Below are 6,913 nucleotides of genomic sequence, written 5' to 3' on the forward strand. Positions count from 1 at the left end.
AGGAGCTGTTACATGTGAAGAGGAAAGCGCAGGACCTGGCACGTGCTAAGTATCTATAAATGTTGCAGTGGGTATTATTATAAAGCGCAAGTCCCTCATTTCCCCGAGATGCTCTCTGCATCTGAGTGGGCCAGGGTGGCTGTGGGAGTGGGTTATGTCAGGCAGGATGACGTCCTGACCCACTTCTGGGTCAGCGGGCCAGGGCTTGAAGCTCCATGCCGATGCCTGCATTTGCAAGGGTGTGCGTGTGTTTGGAAGGAGGAAAGGGTGTGCACTGGGTGTGCATGTGTGCAAAGGTGTGCATATGCTTGTGTGCATGCACCAAAGGCTGCCCCCATCCCAGGCATTCCCAGGGCAAATGCATACTTGCAGGTACCAGTGCAGTCTCCCTGTAGTGATTCAGGAGGCCCTGCTGTTCACTGTTACTATGGAAACAATGAGGCAATCCTCAGCCTCCAGGAGATCCTAAGGTGCCAGGAATGAGAGCTGGCCTGGTCTTCCCAGGGAGGGAGACAAATTGGGAGCACAGGGTTCCTGGCATAGGGCAACCTCGGCCTCTGGGGTGGGGTTCTGGAACTCTGGGTACCCCTGGACCCTCTGGGAAGTCTCCTCACTCCTCCAAGGAAGCCTGGCCCACTGGAAAGAGCTCAGAGGCAGAGCTAGGTTCTAGTTTGCCTCTGGCTCTAACCCCATGCATAGTCTCAGGGAGGTAACGGGTGCCAGCGGCAGTCTAGAGCTGGGGTGTGACCTTTCCTCTCACTAGGGCACCTGCCGGCAAGGCTGTGTGAATGTGTATCCTGGAGCCCGGAAGTGTCACGGAGCAGCCTCCTTCATGTGCACTACCCTCCACAGTGTCTGGTAGGTTCCCACAGCAGCTCTGCAAGGGAGGCCGGGCTCAGCTACACGCACAGTCCCTCCGCTCCCAGAGCCACACCACACGGGTGGCTGGAAATTCCCACCACTTTTCTGGGTTATCAGGAGCAGGCTGGGAGGAGAATCCCCCAGGGCTATAGGCACTGAATGCAGCGTTCAGCCTGGACCACCCAAGCAGAGCTGGGCCGCTGGAAGGCTTCTGGGAGGCAGATCCCAGTTTAGGGGGCACTTTTAAAAATTTTTATTTCACTTATTTATTTAGAGACAGGGTCTCACTCACTGCAACCTCCACTTCCTGGGCTCAACAATCCTCTTGACTCAGCCTCCTGATTACACACCCAGCTAATTAAAAAAATTTTTTTGTGGAGATGAGGTCTTACCATGTTGCCCAGGCTGGTCTCAAACTCCTGGACTCCAGCAATCCTCCTGCCTCGGCCTCCCCAAGTGCTGGGATTACAGGCATGAGCCACCATGCCCACCAGGAAGTTTCTTTTTTTTTTTTGAGATGGAGTTTCGCTCTGTCACCCAGGCTGGAGTGCAGTGGTGCAATCTCGGCTCACTGCAAGCTCCGCCTCCCAGGTGCACGCCATTCTCCTGCCTCAGCCTCCTGAGTAGCTGGGACTATAGGCGCCCGCCACCAGGCCTGGCTTATTTTTTGTATTTTTAATAGAGATGGGGTTTCACTGTGTTAGCCAGGACGGTCTTGATCTCCTGACCTCATGATCCGCCCGCCTTGGCCTCCCAAAGTGCTGGGATTACAGGCGTGAGCCACTGCGCCCGACCCCAGAAAGTTTCTTTTAAAATCTTAATTTTGGGCTGGGCTTGGTGGCTCACGCCTGTAATCCCAACACTTTGGGAGGCCAAGGCGGGTGGATCACGAGGTCAGGCGATCGAGACCAGCCTGGCCATCACAGTGAAACCCCGTCTCTATTAAAAATACAAAAAATTAGGCCAGGCATGTGGCTCACACCTATAATCCCAGCACTTTGGGAGGCTGAGGCGGGTGAATCACCTGAGGTCAGGAGTTCGAGACCAGCCTGACCAACATGGAGAAACACTGTCTCTACTCAAAGTACAAAATTAGCCGGGCATGGTGGCGCATGCCTGTAATCCCAGATAATCAGGAGGCTGAGGCAGGAGAATCGCTTGAACCTGGGAGGCAGAGGTTGCAGTGAGCCGAGACCACACCATCTCCAGCCTGGGCAACAAGAGCAAAACTCCGTCTCAACAAACAAACAAAAACCAAAAAGCCAGGCATGGTGGCGCATGCCTGTAATCCCAGCTATTTGGGAGGCTGAGGCAGGAGAATCACTTGAATCTGGGAGGCGGAGGTTGCAGCGAGCTGAGATCGCGTCACTGGGCTCCAGCCCGGGCAACAGTGCCAGACTCCATGCCAAAAAAAAAAAAAAAAAATTGGCCGGGTGCAGTGGCTCACGCCTGTAATCCCAGCACTTTGGGAGGCCGAGGCGGGTGGATCACGAGGTTAGGAGATCGAGACCATCCTGGCTAACACGGTGAAACCCTGTCTCTATTAAAAAAAAAAAAAAAATTAGCCGGGCGTGATGGCGGGTGCCTGTAGTCCCAGTTACTCAGGAGACTGAGGCAGGAGAATGGCGTGAACCCGGGAGGCAGAGCTTGCAGAGAGCTAGATCAAGCCACTGCACTCCAGCCTGGGCCACAGAGTGAGACTCTATCTCAAAAAAAAAAAAAAAAAAAAAATCTTAATTTTGACTCAAGTCTCAAATATCCTCCATGTCCAGGTTTTAATACATTCAGACAGAAGGGAATATAAAGTTGCAAGTGAAGACTCAGCCTCCTGCCCTCTGCTCCACTTCCAAGAAGTGACCGGTCCCTTTGCCATAACCCAGGAATGACTTTCAAATGGTCCCGTCCAAGCTAGACCAAGAGAAGTGGCAGGATTGAGTTCCCCAGCAATGGAATTGTGGAAGAAAGATCTCAATGTTTTGATTACAGAGGCTCTGAAGGGGCCAGTTCTGATTGAGGGGAGCAGAAATAGGGCAGGCCTGGCTGGGTGATCTCAGGCAAGTCACTGTCCCTCTCTGGTCAACACCTGAGGCCCTTCCAGCTATGAGCTGCTTTCACCAGCAAAAGGAAAAGCGATTACTCTCCTGGGCAAGTGTGGCCTGGATGTGACCCCAGATGCTGGCATTACTTCACCCATCCACCAAAGCCAACTCCCATATGGGAGAGATTAGGGTTGGGAGACGGTCACGGAGCCCCTTCATCTGGTGTGGGGAAGATCCTGGTCATCTGGGGCAGGGGTTGCTGGGCTGGTGGGACATTATTAGGGGAAAGGAAGATGGAGGGAGAAGAGCTGGGGTGGGAGGTGAGAGTTCAGGCTTGTCTCAGAGAGTCTCTGGTAGGCAGCAGGGAGCCATGGAAGGTTATTAAGCAGGGAGGAAGGTAATCAGATTTAGAGAAACTGATCAGAGCAGGGAAGCTGTGGGAAGGCCAGAGCCGTAATACTGGGCAGATATGACCAGGAAGTGAGTGGCACTGGGGAGAAGAGGGCAGGTCTGAGACCTCCTCTGCCACAGTGGAAGAAAGCAGGTGTAGGAGTGAGGAAGAGGGAGGGGTCCCAGATGGCGTGGGGCCTCGGCCTCCTTTGGTGGGTGGAGGGCGCCCAAGGGCAGGACGGGCTGAGGGAGAAGGTGATGGGGTGACCATTGGCAGGCTTACATCAGGGTGTCTGCGGGCTTCTGGCAGCAAGTCCCGGACGTGGCTGGAAAGGCAGGTTTTACAGAAAATGGACCAGAGGGGTTGTTTTTGCCAACTTTCCCCAAAAGAAAAAAGGCCATGCCAGGATTTGAACCTGGATCTGTCACCCCGGGAAATCTGTACTCTCATATTGAGGAACCAGCTAAGATGCAGCACTTTCTCTATCTCTTGGGCTCCCTGACACTGGACTTGGCATGCAGCTCAGTGCTTTTACCCAGGAGTCGGGGCTCTTCTTGGGGACCCATTGCAGCCATCTCCATCTTGCAGAGCTCAGCAGTCTCAGGGGTTCTGCCAGCAGGATCTTCAAGCCCAAACTTCTGTTTGGAGAAGGATCATCTCAAGCAGCCCCAGCCTTCCTGGTCTCCCAACACCAGGGGTTGCCTAGAAGCCACGCGGAGCCCTGTGAGTACTGACAGCCAACATTAGCTGGGCACTGACTGGGCGCAGGCGCTACGCCAAGCACCTCGCAGGCTCCCTCCCTCTTAATCCTCACAGCAGCCCTTCCAGTGCTATTATTATTGTTTCCATTTACAGACCAGGGAACCAACTGAAGCTTCCAGAGGTCAAGGGCCTTGTCCCACTCCACCGTGGGGCGGGTAACGCTGCTGTGTGACCTGGGCCCCACATATAAAGTGAGGGACTTTGCTTGAGGGCCCCCAGAACCTCATACCCCATCCCTGACTTTGGGTCTGCAGTTCCAGCTCCCAGGACTTTCCCACCCCTTGCCCCAGCATGCTGTTCCTCAGGGCCCAGCTCCATTGAGAACAGCCAGGCCCACCCCCTCCCCCTCCCAGGCTGTGCTCCTGGCAGCTCTGCCGCCCTAGGCTCTGGTCCGGGGGTGGTCCCTGGCAGAGAGGGGGCTGGGCCGAAGATGGGATGCTGGGGCTGAGATGCGGGGTATTCAGAGACCCCCAGGCCCCCACCTCAGAGTCCACTGTGCTCTAGGCTGGGGTGGGCAGGGCCTTTTGGAAAGGGGTGGCTTGGGGTTTTAATCACTTTTTCAATGTTTGTTTGTGTAATTCAGCCCCGAAATGCTTTTCCCTCCATCTGTCCCACCATCTGCTCCCGTCAGGATTTTCCAAACCGTTTGGGACCAAAGAGGCAACAAGGTAGGGGGTGGGGGGCAGGGGGTAGGGTGGCTGGGCATCTGAGGGGGCTGGGGAGGGGCCACCTTCACCCACTTCATTGAGAGGTTTCCAGAGAGGGCCTGGGCTCCTGAGTCACACAGAACTGGGTTCAATTTTTTCTTTTTTTAGAGACAGGGTCTTGCTTTGTTGCCCAGGCTGGAGTGCAGTGGTGCAATCACAGCTCAAATTCCTCAAAATTCCTGGGCTCAAGCAATCCTCCCACCTCAGCCTCCCAAGTAGCTCAGACTACAGGTGCCTGCCACCATGCCCAAGTAATTTTTGCTTTTTTTTTTTTTTTTTTTTTGAGAAGGAGTCTCGCTCTGTCACCCAGGCTGGAGTGCGGTGGCGTGATCTCGGCTCACTTCAAGCTCTGCCTCCCGGGTTCACACCATTCTTCTGCCTCAGCCTCCTGAGTAGCTGGGACTACAGGTGCCCACCACCACGCCCAGCTAATTTTTTTGTATTTTTAGTAGAGACGGGGTCTCACCATGTTAGCCAGGATGATCTCAATCTCCTGACCTTGTGATCTGCCCGCCTTGGCTTCCCAAAGTGCTGGGATTACAGGTGTGAGCCACGGCGCCCGGCCAATTTTTGCTTTTTTTTTTTTTTTTTGACACGGAGTCTCGCTCTGCCACCCAGGCTGGAGTGCAGTGGCCGGATCTCAGCTCACTGCAAGCTCCGCCTCCCGGGTTCACGCCATTCTCCTGCCTCAGCCTCCCGAGTAGCTGGGACTACAGGCGCCCGCCACTGTGCCCGGCTAGTTTTTTGTATTTTTTTAGTAGAGACGGGGTTTCACCGTGTTAGCCAGGATGGTCTCGATCTCCTGACCTCGTGATCCGCCCGTCTCGGCCTCCCAAAGTGCTGGGATTACAGGCTTGAGCCACCGCACCCGGCCCTCAATTTTTGCATTTTTTGTAGTGACGGGATCTCGCTACATTGCCCAGGCTGACCTCAAACTTCTGGCCTTAAGTGATCCTCCCTCCTCAGCCTCCCAAAATGCTGGGGGTACAGATGTGAACCACCACACCTGGCCAGAACTGGGTTCAAATTCTGACACTGTTGCTTTCTTGCTGTGTTACCTCAGACAGGTGACTTTACTTCTCTGAGCCCCAGTTTTCCTATCTGTAAAATGGCAGTTAACATTATTGATTCCTGGGGATCATTGCAGATCCAGTGAGGTGACGTGTGCAGAGCGCTCTGCACACTGTAGGCGCTTGAGATATTGCGTCTGTCTCTCTGGTATCCCAGGAGCAGTTCTGTCCCTCCCTTGTTAGTGGTAGAGGAGGGTAGTCACCCCTGATTTATGTGCCCCTCTCCTCCCTCCTCAGATGCTGGGAAAGTCCCCTCCCCTGGAACTTGCTCGCCCTTCCATGGACCTGCTACTGCCTGGCTCTCTCAATTACCTGCCTCTGCTTCTACCCCACCCCTGCCTCTCCCTCCTCCTGGGTGCCTCAGTCTGAGGTGGGAGGGACTAAGTATCACCAGCAAGGACACCGCCCCACACACAAGAGGCTTCTAGGGTCAGGAGGCCTCATCCATTCATGCTTACATCACCTGTCTGATCTCTCTGCTCAGAAAGGGGAAGAGACTTGCTCCAGGTTGTCCAGAGCGAGGGACCCAGGGCTGCTGCCCGGCTGCCTCTCGGCCCCCCTTTTCATGGCCATATCTTAGGGCACTAGGGCTTGGACCAAGTGCCGTGTTGTGCAGTGTGGGGAGCCCTGAACCTTTTTTGGCTGTTGGGGGGTGGGCTTCCAATGCTTCTTGGTCCCCCTGGAAGGTACAGGTGGCTGATGGGAAGTAGCAGCAGAACCCACTAGGGTCCACACTCTGCCTCCAGAACCACCCTACACAGTCTAGGCACAGGGAAAGACAAAGGCAGGAGGGGGCTCGTGGGGAGGCGAGACATGGCCTTGCCTTCCAAAACCCCTATCTACTGGGGAGACAGAATGCAGACTGGGGGTCCTGAAGGCAGGGCACCAGAGTCACCCTCAAAGAAGAAAGGTGGTTGGTGGTGGGGGTGCTGGTGGTGGGAAGAAGTCAGCCCCTGAGGGGGTGAGCCTACAGGAGACTGAGATGGGAAAGTGGGGAGAAGGCAGAGAGGAAGCTGAGCAGCCCAAGATGGGGATAAAACAAGTCCCCCAAGGTTAAAGAGGAGGATCCAGACCACTCAGGAG

Source organism: Theropithecus gelada, chromosome 1 (genome assembly GCF_003255815.1).
Source record: "Theropithecus gelada isolate Dixy chromosome 1, Tgel_1.0, whole genome shotgun sequence".
Lineage (NCBI taxonomy): Eukaryota > Metazoa > Chordata > Mammalia > Primates > Cercopithecidae > Theropithecus > Theropithecus gelada.